The sequence below is a fragment of the Struthio camelus genome, chromosome 3, assembly GCF_040807025.1.
Source record: "Struthio camelus isolate bStrCam1 chromosome 3, bStrCam1.hap1, whole genome shotgun sequence".
NCBI classification, from domain to species: domain Eukaryota; kingdom Metazoa; phylum Chordata; class Aves; order Struthioniformes; family Struthionidae; genus Struthio; species Struthio camelus.
Genome location: NC_090944.1, coordinates 28147598 through 28165922, shown reverse-complemented (window position 1 = coordinate 28165922; position 18325 = coordinate 28147598). Strand labels below are relative to the sequence as shown.

General features: G+C 39.8%; 1 protein-coding gene across 9 annotated transcripts in view; it reads right to left on the bottom strand.

The window, feature by feature from the left end:
* The window catches only part of EIPR1 (EARP complex and GARP complex interacting protein 1), a 226891-nt gene that overhangs the window by 57937 nt on the left and 150629 nt on the right, over positions 1-18325 (bottom strand). The window contains exon 11 of one of the 9 annotated variants that reach the window (XR_011140067.1): positions 8263-11782. The exons of the other annotated variants lie outside the window; for them this stretch is intronic. The gene's annotated coding sequence lies outside the window, so the exon portion shown is untranslated. Of the gene's footprint in view, positions 1-8262; positions 11783-18325 lie in introns of those variants that run through there. 9 annotated transcript variants of the gene reach the window in all.

Genomic DNA, 18325 nt, shown 5'->3' with positions numbered 1-18325 from the left:
AACTGCAGGTTTTGTTAACTGTAACTCATTAATTGTAGGTTAGTAAATTAGGACCGTTATCAATGTAAATCTCTAACGAACACCAGAAATGTGTGTTGGTTGGTAGCCAGCAGTGGCTAGCAGTGTAATGGTGTATTTGCTGCACCCAGCATCCCCCCTTAGAACAAGCCAGGACATGAAGACACCTGGAACATCTTTCTAGAGCAATCCACAAGGCTCCTTCAATACTCTAAAGTCAATCTGCTGTCACGCCTATCGGCTTATTAATAACATTTAAACTGAGGACAGCATGGGACTGCCAGTATTTCATTTGTTATGGAAATATACTTTTTAGTATCACAGAATCGCAGAATTGTTTAGGTTGGAAGGGACCTCTGGAGATCATCTAGTCCAACCTCCCTGCTCAAGCAGGGACCTCTACAGCACATTGCACAGGATCACATCCAGACGGGTTTTGAATATCTCCAGCGAAGGAGACTCCACTGCCTCTCTGGGCAACCTGCTCCAGGGCTCAGTCACCCTCACAGCGAAGAAATTTTTCCTCAGGTTTAGGTGGAACTTCCTGTGGTTCAGTTTGTGCCCATTGCCTCTCGTCCTGATGCTGGGCACCACGGAGGAGAGTCTGGCCTCATCCTCTTGACACTCCCCTTTCAGATACTTGGCCATGTTGATGAGATCCCCTCTCAGTCGTCTCTTCTCCAGGCTCAACAGGCCCAGCTCTCGCAGCCTGTCTTCATAGGAGAGGTGCTCCAGTCCCCTCATCATCTTTGGAGCCCTCCGCTGGACTCTCTGCAGTAGTGCCCTGTCTCTCTTGTCCTGGGGAGCCCAGAACTGGACCCAGTACTCCAGGGGAGGCCTCCCCAGGGCTGAGGAGAGGGGCAGGATCACCTCCCTCCACCTGCTGGCCACACTCTGCCTCATGCACCCCAGGAGACCAGTGGCCTTCTTGGCCACCAGGGCACACTGCTGGCTCATACTTAACTTGTTGTCCACCAGCACTCCCAGGTCCTTCTTGGCAGAGCTGCTTTCCAGCAGGTCAACCCCCAGCCTGTACTGCTGCCTGGGGTTATTCCTCCCCAGGTGCAGGACCCTGCACTTGCCTTTGTTGAACTTCAGGAGGTTCCTCTCCGCCCAGCTCTCCAGCCTGTCCAGCTCCCTCTGAAGGGCAGCACAGTCTTCTGGTGTGTCAGCCACTCCCCCCAGTTTAGTATCATCAGCAAACTTGCTGAGGGTGCACTCTGTCCCTTCCTCCAGGTCATTGATGGATGCATTGAACAAGACTGGACCCAGGACGGACCCCTGGGGGACACCGCTAGCTACAGGCCTCCCACTAGACTCTGCAACACTGACCACAACCCTCTGAGCTCTGCCATCCAGCCAGTTGTCAATCCACCTCACCATCCACTCATCTAGCCCACACTTCCTGAGCTTCCCTAGGAGGATGTGATGGGAGACAGTGTCAAAAGCCTTGCTGGTAGTAGGCAAGTATATGAGAAAGTTACACTTTCTTCCCTCTCCAAACCTTCATAAATGAGTTATAACATATATATTTTGGTCTCATGAAGCCTATTTTTCTTACAGGCTGTAAAATATCTAGTCTGTTGGGAACTATTCTATGTATGAATAAATAATCACTTCTATGTAGGCAATAATATATGTCTGTTAATGGCACCATAAGTCTACTGAGCTTAACCATCCACTTATCAACATGGTTTTCTATGTCAACGTGTGTGTGAAAAATTGCAGTTGACAATGGCTAGCCAACCACTTAAGACTGGGTGAGGGGAAGCTTGTCATGAAAGACCCTCCTGGAATTTGCGTAACTAGTGGTAAGTCTCCTCTGCTCACCCCACTCTCCTTCCCATTTAAATTGCTGCTACACGTTCTGCTAAATGTTAAGATCAAGAGGGTATATATCTGGATTCCAGTTTTCCCATATGCTACCTAGAGTTCATCTATTTGCTTCTGAGGTGGCTGCTGGCTCTCCTCTCCCTATATCCTTCATTTCACTTCCAGCTGCCCTGAATAGTGATCAATAAGTTACCAGTCTATGCTGCAATCAGTTTCCTAGGCTCATCTCTGCTCTTATAAAAAGGATCTTTTTCTTACTCTTTTTAAATTTTTTATTACCCAGATCAATACAATCAGAGTTCTGTTTCTGTCTCGTCTCTATTCACCAGAGCCAGTCAGTGTGGGGACCTGCTGGTCTCTTAGTAATGTTTATGTCAAGAGGGCGATTTTTTCTCCCCACACCGAGTTCATCTTAATGACTTCCTCTGAGATGCTAGGGGTGGCCTTGCCTCCATTCTCCACGACTCGCTGTCTCTGTCTTGGCATATCTGCTTTATAAAATGATGCCTTCCAATTTCAGGCCTATTTTTTTCTACAAGTAGTGAATGCTCTGTTAATCTTTAGGAATGATCCTCCCAAGAAGGCTGTAACTTCTATTTTAAGGAAGATTTCAGTCTGGGTGGATGATTTTTATGACTACAGTTAGTACTATCTCTAATCTGCCTTTGTTATCTAAGGTTTGGGAGAAGGTCATGGCAGTTTAAATTCTGGACCAGCTTGTCAGAAATCATCTGCCTAAAGAGTTTTAAACTGTCTGCCTGCCCTGTTACAGAGCTGACTCGAAAACTGCTCTGGGTGAGTTCTGGATTTATAGAAGCCCTCATATTGTTAAGGACATTTTCTGTTGATATTTTATATACTGGTCACTTGATATACTTGCATCCTTTCCACATGCTTAGAAAAGCTGTAAAGTTTTTATTGAATTATCCTCATCTGTTTTTCGGCCTATGTTCATGTGTAATTCCAATTTAAGATTCTGCCTAACAAATGAGGACAATTAGAAGTTTACTTCTGCACTTATAACCCTATAGGGTATATTATATTTATCAGAGAAATTGCTAACAATAAAATCAGCTGAAAAGAAATCATAGTGTTACTCCTCAATCCGGTAAAAATCTCCTCTTCCTCTATTCCAAAGAATCTTAACTTAAAGCTAACCAAAAGAATAAGTGCTCCAAGTGTTAAAGGCATGTCATTTATTTACAGCTATGGAGGAGGGGAAGAGCTGGAGCATTTAAGCAGGAAGAAAAAAGTACTTTCATTATTGCTCCAACAAACAGTAAATAAATCATCACAGATGATAGTTTCAGTTCTGTTAAAGTACTGTCACAACTACTCCCAGTAACATGAAAGCCAAATTCTGAAATTAGAGTTCACATTGAATAAGGAACAGAGTATCATTTTCTCAGAAAAAAAAACGTACATTTCCAGTCCACACTATGGAAGGAGAGAAAAAAAAAAATTTAAAAATCTACTAAAGTAAAAATATGCCTGTTTGAAACAATGATTCTAGAATTGTCTGAACACAAGTTTCTTAAAAATTGACCTCGATTTCTCCCAGCATCAGTCATTCAATAAGTTACAGCTCCACTCCGATATAGTACTTTTAAAAGTGGTCCAGTTAATCTAATAAAACTGTAAGCACACTATTTTTTTAATTTTGGTATTAATATTTCAATAACATATCAAATATTTCCTATAAGCTTTTCTCTGCTTTACTCTCAGATTAAATATAAGGTTATAAACACTAAATAGCTCGTTAATGCTGAGCTTTTCTTGTATAAATCTGATGAGATTTGAATTATGGGTTAATGAATCTTACTGGAAACCCTATAGCTTTCCTAAGAAAATTCAGTTCAATTCAATGTCTAATAAAAAGCAGAGCACTATCACAAATTTAGGAGTTTAAATCTACTGGACAGATGTCTAATTCAGTATATACGTGACTAAAACAGCCAGAAAACTAAGTAATAATGTATGTATGTACCTAACTTTACATACCAAAATTTGAAAACTGTCCTAAAAACTTACGTTAAAGGATGGAAGAAAATAAACGGTGTGCATAAACCTTAGCTTGACAGATGACTGGGATAGGATAAGAGCACTAGGTCAGAAGAATTTTTTCACCCACAGCTGTCCACTACCAAACTAACAGCCAAGGTGGTAGTTTCAGGACCAAGAAGATTTTTTTTTCCCTATGTCAAATACAATTGTGCCATATAGGTACTCCCATATGCACTGGTCCCAGATTACCAAGTAATTCCTTTAAAGATGCAAAAGGGGGAAGTAAACTCCAGAGCAGCACAAGATCATTGTTTATCAGCTATCACAGGGAACACATGTAAACACCGTTCAAAAAAATTACTGTTCAAAAATCAGCTAAAATCAATTTTTAAAATGATGTCACAGCTTTAAAAACAAATCTTCATGAAGAACTAAACAGGATTTCCTTTGAGTTTTATGTAATAAAACGCAGGCAATTATACCTAGCTTCACAGAAGCATATGTTACCATAGAAGGGAAACCCACATCTAATTATTTACCAGAAAAGGGCCTCTCTGACATAAACAGGGAAAATTGTTTCATAAATCAATTTTGCACTCACCTTCTAAACAAAAATGCACCACACATATGAGAAGCAATTATTTTGCCTTGTACACCACCAGATAAGGTGACTTGGTATTCAGGGGAAGGAGAGGTGAGAGCTGCTCTTTGTCCTCTACATTGAACATGACAATCTATTATTAGAGAAATTATAAGCAGTCACAATAAATAGAGTGTCCTCGACCCTCGTGCTCAGGCTCAACTGCAACCCCTCCATGTAGTATTTCTGCTTACTAAGGCCAGCGCCAAGCTACCCTCCGTCCTGCAGCAGTGACTGCTGCCTGGGCTCCGCTTAGCCCCCTCCCACCGACCACAATACATTAATAATTTAGGTCCAGCCCTTTCTCTTGTCTATACAGTTCACGGACCCTTTGCACTTGCTCTCCAGAACCTTCCTACGTGAGGACTGCTTAAGTCAGAAGCACTGATTTTTTGATTTTTTTAAATCTGTTACTATTTTCTTCAAATAAGCACACAGACAAAGCAGTGCTTACTTCTAAAAAAAGAAGACAGACACAGGGTTTAACTATTTATGCTCTCTTATTGTACTGTATTATTTTTCCCACTTCCCACAAAATTGCATTAGGGAGTTTACAAAGAGATATGTAAATGATAATCTCTTGCCTGGATTTCATATAGCAGTATGGGGAGATAACCAAGCAACGGACATGGGAAGTCAACCTAAGGGTTACAGCAATCGTGTCCTGCAACTCTGAGGGGGTCTTGAATGCTCTTGCCACCTCAGGTCTAGCTTTGTTTTGTCAGCTGTGCACTGACTTTTCTGAGAATGAGCTCTAGTCATCACTACTGCTTTTGCCCTTTTTCCACACTTTTTTACCTTATATTGAAATTTGCTTGGTTTGGCTACTCTACGTGACAGGGGCTGTTTGGCTGAGACTTGGCTGAGTCTAAGCACATGCAGTCCAAACATACCTCTGGAAGAGGCTGCTTCTTCATTAACTAACATCTCATATCCAACAAAGAAGAAGAAAGCTCTAAGTAAGTGTTTTCATCACAAGATGGTTATAAATTGGTAAATAAAGGATTAGAGGGGTATTTAAAATGAAGGGGTCAACATAGGAAAGCATAGAAAAGTCAGAGCGGGTGAAGGAAGCTAATGAGTTTCCCAAAGGTGATAAGATTTGCCTAATATATCAGTTTACAATTTCCTGAGAGAAACCTAAATATTGAAATATATGTTTATGGCAAACTCTGCATTTGCTTAAACCTTAGCTCATTAAATGGTAGATATCAAATTACCAGTAATTCACTTAGGTAATGTTAGTGTGGGAGGGGTTAAACGTACAAAAATACTAGGGGCTAAATTTACAAAAATGCTAGGCCTCCTCCTGACAAATCTAACTCTAGGGTGCTAACTATTTATTTATGTAAACTACTAATTTTGGTTTTAAGTCCTTGAGGTCTGCCATGATTGCTTTAGCAGGGTGTTGTAATAAACCCACATCCATGATTTCGAATGTATAATTCCATATGAGGTTAAATTATTTGTAAATTATAATATTAATCTTTTTAATACTGAAGATAAATTAATAAATACCAATATTAACAGGAAAATTAACAGGTGAATGACAGGAGTTGAAATATATGAATTGTGGCCACTTCCTCATCTGCTGTCAAAGTGAAAAGCAGTGTGCCTTTCTCTATAACGTCATCCTATTTCACTTTTGTCCTTATATACATTATAGCTGCTTTTTTGGCACATGATATGCATTCATTTAAGTAATAGCACTCCAGATATGATAAGTGCTCTGCTCTAGTTTTACATCTCAATACAATGTGCCATGTATTAGCAAACTAGGCAGTGATTTGATTTACAATGTGCAATGCTCTAGGTGTGAAAACACTGAATCACAGAATCACAGAATCACAGAATCGTTTAGGTTGGAAGGGACCTCTGGAGATCATCTCGTCCAACCTCCCTGCTCAAGCAGGGTCACCTAGAGCATATTGCCCAGGATCACATCCAGACGGGTTTTGAATATCTCCAGCGAAGGAGACTCCACCACCCCTCTGGGCAACCTGTTCCAATGCTCTGTCACCCTCACAGTGAAGAAGTTTTTTCTCAGGTTCAGAAATTCATAAATTCACTATTCATAAATTGTATTTTCTGTATATATCACTTAGTCTTCCACTGCTATTACCTGACTTTAAAAACTCTAGCAATTACATAGCAAAAACAACTTGAAAGTGCATAGCATCCTGCAGGTGACACTGCATTGTAATGCATATCCTCAATTCTCTGCAGGATTCAGCAGACTGCAAATCTGCCAGGGCAGCGTCTGCAGGGAAACCGTTACCTTTTAGCCATCTCTGCTCTATACAGTCCACGTGCTATGATGCAGTAAGCTACAATATTGTGTCAGGTGAGCCTAAAGTTCCTCCCCTCCGTTTAGTTAAAATTATATGTGCAAAGTCAAGAAAAGTAAGCAGAGTCTGTACGCTTTTGGAACTGAAATCCTATTGGCAACATGATGCATCATAAGTTAAACTATCAGCTGCCATGGCAGATCTTATACTGGTGCTGAACAGTAAGCATTTGTGCTACCAATAACCCTATGCTGTATATCAGCCTTGATAAGTGTTGGTCCACACTTTTACCTAAGCCATTGTACATATAAATAAATAAGTAGAGCACTGTGAATGCTCATGAGTAGATACATCTTTAGATAAATACAAATACTTCTATACAAAACCTTAATAATACTGACTTTAGTAAATCACTGAAGAACTTTACAGATCCTAGACAGATGGCATTGTCTTACAACATTTCTTAAGAAAGTACAGTAACAGAGCAATATCTTCAAATTTTGGCAAATGCTTGTCTTGACAGAATCATTACATCAGCTTGTAACTCAGACTTTGCTCCTTTCCTGACTTCTGTCCACAATCCCTAGCTTATAGGTTTTTTAAGCAGGATCATTTCTCACCCTGCTTAGAAACCTCTCAGATAAACAGTTCAGCCCCCAAAGCCAGGATGATGGTTTCCTTTGCTGCCAGGAGAGGGAATAAGCTGCAAAGGGCAGGCCGGGGATAGTAACTGCTTAGCCCAGAACTGCTGCAGCCAGAAAAATTGTATCTGGCCATGTCTTTAGGCAAAACTTGAAACTTAAGCTGGTTGGCCCAGATGGGTGTGGGGCTGCTGAACCTATAGCAAGCAGTGCACGCAGAGGACAACAGCTCAAATTAAAACTTAGCAGCAAAAAACCTGTCATCCTTTGTCGTGCATGAATTGGCCTGAACGCGTAACACAGGGCCATGCAGAAATACCCTAGGTCATTTTTTTGGACATGTATTGGGTATCAGACACTGCAGAGGTACGTCGATCTTGGTAGGACTAGTTCTAGCTTAACCAGCATCATTCTGGTTTTAATGTGCTCCTTCTAGACTTTAGGACTTGAACTTTTAAGTTCAAATACGCTGTGTAGACAACCCTCCCACATAACTCCTGCATAGCTACTCTCTCTCCTACGTCTCTCAAGCTAGGCTTGCCAGAGTCCAGCACTGCCGCGGGGAAGGAAGGCCCAAAAGGAAACATTTTGTGCTCATATTTGTCATTTAGAGTCACAAAAAGATATTAATCCCCGAAGTAAGGGGAACCAGAGGACTAAACGGATCATTAGATATAACTAGTGTGACTACACATTATCAGATCTGGGGAGATATGCATGTATAAAACACATGTACAAACAGAGAGTATTTTAAGAGTGGGTTGATTTAAGCGGAGTTAACATATGCTGCTTGGTGAATAATGAGAGACAAGAAAATGAAGGTTAAACTGAGGATTTTATTAGAATAAGTGTATGCTCTTTAAAAATATATTCTTATGTAAAGGCAACCATGCTCCATTTCCGAGGCTTTTCAATGTCTTCTTAACATGACTGAATAACAAACCTGCTCTTTTATGTATTTATAGCCTGACAGATGTAAAACTTTTAATTTGAATGACTTCACATTCTGGGCTACATTTGAGGGTTAGAGGTGCAAAGGCCAAAGGTAACAACTTCCATTACATTGTTGTTATTGGCAGCTCATGCTGAGAAAGCAGCTCCAGAAAGGAAAATCTCAAGGCCACACCTCATACCTGTCCCTCCCTTAGCTGTTCCTCTCTCCCGCAGAAATTTCAGCTCATCCCATAACTATTGTAAATGATTTATAATACAACAGCAGCGCAAAACTACAACCTAAGAAATGCTGTTTGCACCAAAATGAAACTCTCTCCTTCTCTCTCTCCTTTTCAAATATTTAACAGCGGATTCGGTGCTTGTCAAACTTGCTGGATTCACCACGTTTCTATAGACAGAGTGGGCGTCCGGCTGCAGGACTGGCAGCAACCAGAAGTTCCCATACGCCATCCTGCTCACTTTGGTCCGGTGTAAAGAACGGCCCCGGAGGCTGAGGGCATTACTGTGTGCTAGGCTGGCCCCTGATGTACTTTGAGATTCACTGCCCTGAGCACTTCTGCATTATTACAGAGCAAAGAATCACGAACTCTCTCACAACTTGAGAACCAACCTCTGACTGCACAGAAAGCAATGACTGCTTTGTTCTTCCTGTAATGGGACCAAGGTTTAATCTTAACAGGCTTCTGCCTCAATCACTAATTGCCTGGTATCCATAGTAGAAAAATCATCAACTGATGATGAGCAGGGCCAAGTGGGTGATTTTTGACTCTGATTTAGCCTCTGGGAAATTGGAGCTATCACAAGAACGAAGAAAGGAACTCAGTTAGTATTTGTAGGCCCCCTTCCAGGTGCAGCTGTGCTAGCTGTATAGGTTAGGGCTTGCAACCTCGCCTGTCTGTCCCTCTGCCAAAGCTTACTGCCTCTTCCAGCCTGCTGGCAAAACCTCTTGTAGGATCACTTCCCAGCCTTCTGAGTCAAAATGGGCTGGGTTAGCAGAGACTAATTATTTCAAACTCTTAAACTAATCTGGCTCATTTTGACAGAGGGGGTTTTGGAGGCAGCTACACCAGCAGCTCAGGCAGCAGAGCTGTGAGAGGGGAAGCCTTCAGCAAGGGACAGTTATAAAGAGCCATGGACTCACTAGGGGCATTAATCCCTTCAGCTGGCTCAGGTGTATCTGGAAAGGGTGTGCAAACACTGCCTTACCGAACGAGTCCAATGGGGGAGCCCAGCTTAAACTAATTACTTTACAGGCAACTAAACAATCATCGGCTAACCACTTTTGGATATTATGGACTGACTGATTCAGGTAAGAGGATCAGAGCTGAAATTCGCTGTACTGTGTATAACCAAACGCCTGAGCCAGCTAATTCCCTTCTGTTAAAGCTGCCTACACATGCACGTGCATGTACATGCACACAAACACACACACACTCTTTCTCTCTCTTTTTCCTTTGTCTCACATCCTAAGCTATCGTTGCCCATTTGAGATATGGCAGGCCCAGTGGTGTATTCTCAGCAATTACTCTGACATGGAGTGAAACCTACCTCTGGCTGTTAGGACCTGGAACATCAGTGATGCTAGCAAAATACAAAGGCTGATGAGAAATTTGTCTGACCGTAGCAAGGCAAAAACAGTTCTATAGTAAAAACTTTGCAATATATAGCATTGGTGAGCAGAACATGTACTGTATTGGTAGGCTTATTCCTTTAGCGTGCATGCACAGGAGCTCTTATGTGCTTCTGCAAAGCACAGTACTTAGCATGAAAAGATTATATCCTGTTTGTGCAACAGGAAATAAGCCATTTTTTATCTTCCTATGACACTACAGTTACAAGCTCTAATTGTCTGTCACTTGTGGAGAGTAAATTACTGCTTCTGTAGCAAAGATTCTGATCCTCTGGGCTTAGCAGCTCCTCTTTAAATTTTCAAGAGAGTAATTAACCTGAATCATAAAATAAAAGTTATATGGCTTGCTATAGCAAAAAAAGTAGCAATAAAAAGTAATAGCAAAAAAACACAAAAAGGTTGCAATAGTGTTACCCCTACCTGACCAGAAGTTTCAGAAAAAGTCATTTCCCAGAAGGATCCAAAATTTAGTCACAAAAGTGAGCAGCACTAAACAGTCCGCTCAGAGAACAGAGGAGGCCTAGGTGATGAACTCTGGAAAGTGTGGACTAGTTATACTCCAAGTAACAAAAAAAGGGGCTTTAGCAGCTAGAAAAAATACAGTTGCTTGTCTAAAGAATTTATAATTTAACAATAATACCTACTCAGCAGTCGAATCAAATTTAAACTTTAATGTAAGAGGGATCCAGGCTCACTACCTCAATAGCGGTAAGATTTTTGACTTGAGATGAAGCTCAGCAACTTTCAGGAAAAAATCAACAGCCAGGAAGCAATCAGACTTGGATCCTAAGACGCCTCTCCTGCAGAAATAAGCGTGAATTCCTTAAAACGTTTCAACTAAAAGGGCAGGAAAATTCAGAGGATCCTTTAAGGGCAAGCCATGTCACCAGTTTTAATACCAAGTAAATTCATCTGGTAAGACGGATGTGGTTGTTTGTACTAGAAGGGAAGAGAGCGATCCAGGAGGGCTCTCCCAGGCCCATGTCATTTTACCCGTGCAAGCTTAAATGTACATACCACGGCTCTGTGTGCAACTTGGGCACACGCTGCAGGAGGAAGGCCTACAGGTTCATCTCTGCTCCATTAAAAGCCACCAGGGGGTTTTTACAGACTTGAACAGAAGATAGCCCTAAGTTACTAAATGAAACAGCCATTGAAATACTTATGGAAGAGAAGAAAATACTCATTTTTCAAGAAAGTAACTGAAATAGCTACAAAAACAGACAAAAAATTACCAGCAGCTTTGTTGACGAGAAAGCATTTCTTTGTTCAAATATGGATGCATCAATACTTATCAATGTTTTCAAAGGCATTTAAGTGAGTTGGGAGCTTAAGATCATTACATGCTTTTGAAAAACTTTTTATTCTAAAGCAGACTGCAAAAAAAATCTGTGAAAGTTTAAATGGATGGACAGACAGATGGCTAAATAGTTTGCTTTCTACATTACTTGCCTGCAGCTTCTCACTCTGTTAGCTACCTTTTATACTCTCACTTTTTTTGGAAGGAAAAGAAAAAAAAAGCAGCACGCAGACATGTAGCCCATTTCAAAGCTCCAGTGAGTAGGAGGGAAATACTTTAGAGATCAGGTGAAATGAATTCAAGACGAGTGAAAATGGTCTTCGGTTCTGCTCTGCTACCTTTTACTGAAGAATCACTGCAGAGACGTGAATCATCTCCATCCACACTGTGCTTCGTTTCTTGCAGGCATTTTTCACAGATCCCTCCTGCTTCTTTTGTCTCCTAGTGTCAGACACCGTGATTTTCTATTGGTCACTGTGACATTAAGGGTTTACTACCAGTTAGAACAAGTGTAAGATAAGGGAAGCTTACTGCAAAATAAATAAAATAATAACAGACACCTTGTAAGAAGGAATCACAATTAGGTAATAAAGTCAGGAAAAATGGGAAACACAGCTTCTGTTCACTTGGCTTACAGCAAAAAAACCCAATTTTTATTTCAGATCAACTAAAATCTCTGCTTAAGGTAACCTGAGAATACAATTACATTCAGCCATCCAGGCTTTTTATCTCTTTAGGGAGAAATCTCCTTCCCAGACAGAATGAACTTCAAAACAAAAAAAGGGTAAAAATGTTATTTTTATGAAATCATTAATAATCAAACAGAAATAATTGTACAAGACCCTTGTACAAACCATTGTTCAGGGAAGAAGACACATAACAGGATAAAACAGCAGTTTTGTAAAGTATATGAAATTTCGATTCACTTCTACGCATTACCCCACTTAAAAATAAATAAAAGTAATTTATTTATTATAAATGTATATTATATATTTATATATAATATACATTTATAATAATAACTGTGACTCCATTTAAAAAATCTACCTTATAGTTTTTCATTGCATTTGAAAAACCTAAGAGGGTTATCTGCCTTCTCAAATTTAATTCCTTCCCTTGGGAAATGCAGTTAGTTTCTGTGTTTATGATAAAATAGATGGCACATAGGAGAAATATGCATATTTTGTGCACAAGAACCTGACCAAGAGCTTTGGGTAAAGTCTAAAGAAAAGCAAGCCATTATTTCTGGGACCTCTTTCTTAAATAATTCTGCTGGACAACAAAACTAAAATTAGGGATGACATCAGATTCTGTTCCAAAAAACATGGTCACATTACAGGACTTTCTGATGCTGTTTAAAACATGTTTTCTGATGTTTCAATGAAACATTTGATATAAAGAGCCAGTGGTGGAACGTCACTAGTAAGACTGACATTATTTTCAGGGTAATTCATTGTGCTAGTGTCCATTTTTCAGTATATTGCCTGAAAGATATTCTGCGTACTGTCATTCAAGAAACCATTCCAAGAGATTTTACATGAATGAAAAAAAGCATTGTTTTCCTAGAGCTTTTATCACTCCTGCTTTGGGTCTTTTGATAAGCATGAATGACCCAAGGATTTAGATTACTCTGTCCCTATATTAGATGGGAGCAACCTAATTCCAAGGGATCTCTGAAAAAGTCTATGTCTATACTACTAAAAGTTATCTTATTAAACTGTTGGAACAGTCCATGATGTACTTTTGGCACAAGCATGACTCAGAGCTTAGCCTCAGCCAGAACTTATTTCCAAAGACATTTTTGAGGCAGCATCTCTGTTTCAGAGAATGAGGGCTTTTTAACAGTGTGGGCATGGATTGTTACATGCCAGCTGTTCTCATAATCAAAGTACAGTCCTAGGTAAGGACCTAGGACTCCCAGACACCACAACCATGGTCTTCCTCAGGTTCATGACATCCCTTCTGGGAGGAAGCTGTGCTTTTCCCTCCCAGTAACACTCAATTCTTTTTTCCTCTGGACTATAGGAACTATTGCTGAAGGTCTGCACTCTGGGCTCTGCTGTGGAGACAGAGCTGAGCCTTTTGTTCAGCCGTCAAGTACACTGTTCCTATTTTAGGTAATTTTCAAATTATTTCCTAACAGCAGGAAGAGCAGAAGATGGAGGCTGCAACACATGGCACGTGTATATCCACTTTTGGTCCCCAGGACCCCCTTTGCAAATGAGATCTTGTACTTTATAGAGCTTTGTTTTCCCAATAGTAAACTATTTAAATGAATAACCACATTTAAGCTACTCCTGGGGAAGAGCCAATTTAAGAAAAACCATCCAGGAATTCACTGCAAATGAGATGCTACCTCTCCAAAGACTCTGCTCCTTACCATCACAATGACAGGCTTGGGATTGGCTTCTAACAGAGAATACCAGAAAGTTGGGAATTTGCCCATTATAACTTAAAATTAAGATGGTTTGAATGACATAGGCAAAAATGGGGCTTTTCCCCATAAAAAAGATAGACAAGTATCTTTCATAGCAAATAAAAAACAGCTTAAATGGTGACTCTTCTAAATACTGACTACAGTGCAGTTGTTAAAGTTACATTTTACAGAGCCCTCCTCTAGAAAATGTATAATGCAATACCTTGGTGCAATTGGCTGTAAGAGATTCTTACGGATTCTGTATTGCATTCTTTCAGAGCTCTACTGTAGATTTTTTTTAATTTTCATTATATATAACAGTTATATTAATAATGCTATTATTATTATTATGCATTTATATTGTGGTTAACATCAGTAGCAAAATTCCTATTGATTCAATACCTGGAGTACTGGGATAGCAACTTTTAAGATGTAGTTTGCAAACATGGAGGCATCTCTTCACAGCTGATCCACAAGCATGGAAGCTTATGAATCTGCTGCATAACAAAAATTAACCCTACTATTCACACAAAAGTTCTAAATGGCACTAGTCAGTCTTCTTAGGGTCTGTCCATTCCTCTTTTTGCTTGTTCAAACTGCTGCAAAGCAGAGGAAACTGCTGCTTAGCAGAATCCAAAAATGAGTTCTAAAGAGTAACTTAGCTTTTTTTCTTTGGGGAACAAATGTAATGCTCAGGGCACAGTATCTAGAATCCATCAGTCCATACTGATGCACAGAAATGTCCATCTGAGTGGTCATGCAAACCTACATTTGCAAAATCCATCTCCAATGTGTTTGGCTCGTAAAATGAACAGATGCATAGGTATCAGCCCTTTAAGGGTCTTGGAGAAATTCTGTCAAGTGCTGGTTCTTTAAGCCTTTTTCATTCACTTCAAGATCCTCTCTCTCATCACATACAGGCACACATTAGGTTGGAATGAGAATACTGTCTAGTGCAGTGGCAAGGTGCCTCAAATTAGCCCAGTGGCTTAACTTTCTGCTATGGTTATTCTAAATTCAAAAGCCAGCTCCAATGAATATATTTATCTTTGATGGATTTGGTAGCCATTTCCATTGCATTCATCAATTGGGGGCATATCAAGGGCACTGAAGTGTGTTAATTACAATAGGTTAAATTAGCAGTCATCTCTGGAATTATTACTTCTCATTTTCTTTCTTGCACTAGCTGGCCCTGATGCCTTCAATTAAATCACTAGAATGGTATTTTATTGGTATTTTTAATTTCTGCCACTCTTCTGCATGTCTGTCACTGTTCTGCTAACATCTCTCCATAAATGATCACAGATAATTTCCATCTGTGGACATTTAAGAAAGAATCATTTATTCCTTACTGTTTGCTCTTCAAAGAGTCAAGGTATTTTTACAGCAGTTTGATAACTCAGGGAGTTTGCCAGGCTTTACTAGAATTTTCAACACTGCTCATATGAGAAAAAGTTGGGTATAATGAATAAACACATCCCAAACTTGTCACGAGTCTATGCAGGAGAACATTGAAAAACTTGTAGGTCAAATGTATATATATAATTCAAACAATCACTTTCAACTTTTTGATTACAGCTCCCTTATCTGCCAAACTGTAACCCCACTTTGTACAAGCAGAGTTTCAAAAAGTAGAGCTTCTTTTTGGCATAGGTATAACATCTTGCCTGCCTTGAGCAACTACTGACCTGCTTGCCCTACTGCTAGGAAGAAATATTATGAATATTCCTACTGATATAGTATCAAGACAGAGGACACATCTTGAACAGTACCATCAACAGTTATATAAAAATTGAGGCCTGCAACTTTTAGAACCTATCACAAATGTAAGTAACACATTTTCCAAATCAAATTTCTGTTTGACTGTGGTGGGAATTTGTGAAAATTGTTCTACCATTGCACATCATTTGAACATCAAATCAGCATTGTTTTACATCTAGGTTAGAGCACTTGCTACTGGAATATTATGATAATTTGCTAAGTATTCACCACTCTGACCACAGTCAAGAGGCAACAGCTGTCCTTGTAATTTAAGAACCTTTTTGATGTTGCCATTGGATTGACTTTTCTCGTCTTCTTAGTGTCACGCAATTCAGTGAACTGATGAGTAAAGTTCAACTGAATCCAAATCTGCATGAAGAGTACTATACATGCACTTCCTTCGATTTGTTTTTCTTCCTGCAGAGCATGACAAATTGCTACAGAATATTCTGAAGTTTACTGATGCAAAGCAGTCACTTGGAATCTTTTCCAAATTCAAATGAATCACATTCTTCTCTAGATCTTGATAATACCTTTATGAAACCATGAAATGATTATGCTTCTGGTTGCTCTGAAACAAAGGTGAACCTAATTCAGAAACACACTTCAGTTCTCTGCTAAAGCCATTCAGCCTCTCCTGCCAATCATCAAGAAGAAAGCTTATTTGAAGACCTCCCATGCTATATTCATTAAAATCACAGCTTATTCTTTGTTAGATATGGTAATTGGGGGTACATGTCTGCAGATAGATACAGACTGGCAGAAGCAACCCGTGTGCCTACCTGGCTGGACATAAACCAGCTTGAATACATAAACTGTCAGGCTAATTGTTAGTACCACTTTTTGCCAAGGCTAGTAAGCCTTGCGAAGAATTTTGCTTTGTTCAGTGGTAGTTCATTCTGAAATATCCTTTCAAGGAATAAAGTCAATATGTTTGAGCGAGGCCAGAGAAATCAGACACTCAGGTACTATTTTATCAGAACTTGACAGCCAGATACTGGATTAAACTACACAAAACTCTAGGAGTGAATTGAATTCTCACCTTGAGATATTTTTACTGATAATTCTTCTAACGGAGACAACAATTTTTTGGGAGTTATGCAGTCTGAAAACTGCTGGCATTTTCAGCAGACAGCTTCTCAGATGTTTTCCATGCAAAAACATAATCAAACTTCTTAGCTATCACCACAGGAATCTATTCTTCTGACTATTCAATTCATGGTACTTTATGTCAATCCAGGCTAAAATTTACAATCATCAAACCTACAGAAAGCTTTACACAAGTCTGTAGGTCATGTTTTCCAAAAGTGGTCACCAGCTAGGACTTTCTTTGCATGTTTCTGTCACTGCAGGACTCTAAGCCAGATACATGCTGTGCAGGAACACAGCCATGATAGACCTCCACTGGTACAATACCAAGGAAACTAATCGTGCAGCTATGCTTTTGTGTAAGGATATAAAATCACAGAATAATTCAAATTGGAAGGAGGCCTCAGGAGACCTCTAGTCCAACCTCGTGCTCAGATTAGGGTCAGATATGAGATTACACCAAGCTGTTCCAGTCTTGAAAACCTCCAGAGACAGAGACTGCATAACCTCTCCAGGCAGCTCATTCCAAGGCTTGACTGTCCTCTTGGTGAAAAAGTTTTGCCTTATATCTAATTGGATATTTTTCTTTCAACTCCCGCTCATTGTCTCTCACCTTCCTGCCATGTACTACATTGGAGAACTTGGCTCTAGCTTCTTGAAAATCACATACATATTGGAAGGCTGCTATTAGGTCCTCTCAAAGCCTTCCCTTCTTCAGGCTAAATACATGCAGCTCCCTCAGCCTCTCCTCACAGGACTCCCAACCACCTTGGTGCTCAAGTAGCATCAGTGGCAGCTCTTGGTGCTGCTGAATTCACTTCAGTTTATTGTCTTTCCCGTACTGGTGAAGGTACTACCTGGACGCAGTATTCTAGATGTGGTCTAATGAGTGACAAGTAAAGAGGGGTTATCACTTTGCTCACTCTACTGGTAATGTCCCTGTTAATGCAGCCCAGGATGCTATCGGCCTTCTTTGCTGCCAGGACAGGCTGCAGTCCACCAAGACCCCCAAGTCCTCTTCAGGAGAGCTGCTCCCCAGCCTATACTGTTACAAGAGGTACTTCCTTCCCAGGTGCAGGGCTTTGCATTTGTCGTCATTAAATTTCAAAAGGTTTCTGTCAGCAAGGTCCGTAAAAGTCCTGTCCTCTTTTCATGAAAATTATAACCAGTGAATACCAGGCTGGTACCCACACAGCAGAAGATATCTAAACATATTTTTTCTTCCTTCTTACTGAGCCCTAATTTTATTTGCTGTTACAGTTTTCATAATCAATTTAGATAATTTCTTAATTTTTCAAAATAAAAAAAAATACTTTCAAATGCAAATCAAGCAGCCAAATTCCAAAATTACACTTAAAATCAATTCCTTATACATAAACCTACTTTCAGCTTTTGTGAACTCAGGCTAAGGTTCCTCATACGAGGAGTGAAAAATGAGTGGGACTCATTTCACTGTACATACAGAAAAGCAATACTAAAAATGTCATGGTTCCTATAATGAAATAATTTAAATAGTTTCAATAAAGAATCTAATAAGGAAAATAAACAACTCAAGAGAATTGCACTTCACATCTCAGTTCTACTGTCACTTTTTAAATAAGGATAACCTAAAACATCACACAACAACTATCACCAAAACTTTCCATCATAAAAATTGTATTTGCAGTTGTTTGTGGCTTTAGTAAAACCATCTAGAATTTGTTTTATTTCTGCTTCATGATGCTTTTATCTGCCTATAGTTGGGTATTTGA